We start from the raw sequence: 732 nt of genomic DNA on the forward strand, positions 1-732 counted from the left end.
GGTCAAATTGTTGGGCCAGTTATCCTCCATTGAACGCGGCGATAACGCGCAGTTTTTTTTATAACGGTATTTTAAGACATATAGTTTTATCCTGTTTAGTCAACCTTCCATGAAACGGTACATATATCTTATTCTCAATCGCGAAATTTAATTTAATTTAATAAAATCACGCATTTGAAAATAAATCGGGCATTAGATTTTATATTCAAATTGTATACAAATGTCCTATATTACAGACGCGATTATAAAAAGCTCTCCAAATGTCCATTGAAACATTTTCGTTTAAGTATGTAGTAATTATATTGTTTTTCCGATTGCATATATAATGGAATCGCGAATATTACGGCTATCATCGATTTATTTATTCGTCACGTTTTTTTTCGCAAATTTTAAATCGCGGTTTATTTTGTGATTTAATCGTTGATTTACATCGAAGCTTCGTCTATCTTTTCTCGGATATTTTCTTTGCAACTCTACGCAAAATGCGCCAGTATAATCAAAGTACTTTTTTCTTTTTAATTAAAAAACGATTGATAACCTTATTAACAATTCTTTTGGTCAGAAATTTGCATTATATAAAACTTAATAAGCTTTGCATGTTGATCATTAATCATAAATATCGCATTAATCGTTGCTTATCAGCTATATCTGATCTAAAAATTTCTAGTGAATTCTGCATTATATGAATATTTCGAACATTTTCGTGTAATAAATTATTTTGTATTACATTTT

The sequence above is a fragment of the Formica exsecta genome, unplaced genomic scaffold (genome assembly GCF_003651465.1).
Source record: "Formica exsecta isolate Colony F162 unplaced genomic scaffold, ASM365146v1 scaffold138, whole genome shotgun sequence".
NCBI lineage: Eukaryota > Metazoa > Arthropoda > Insecta > Hymenoptera > Formicidae > Formica > Formica exsecta.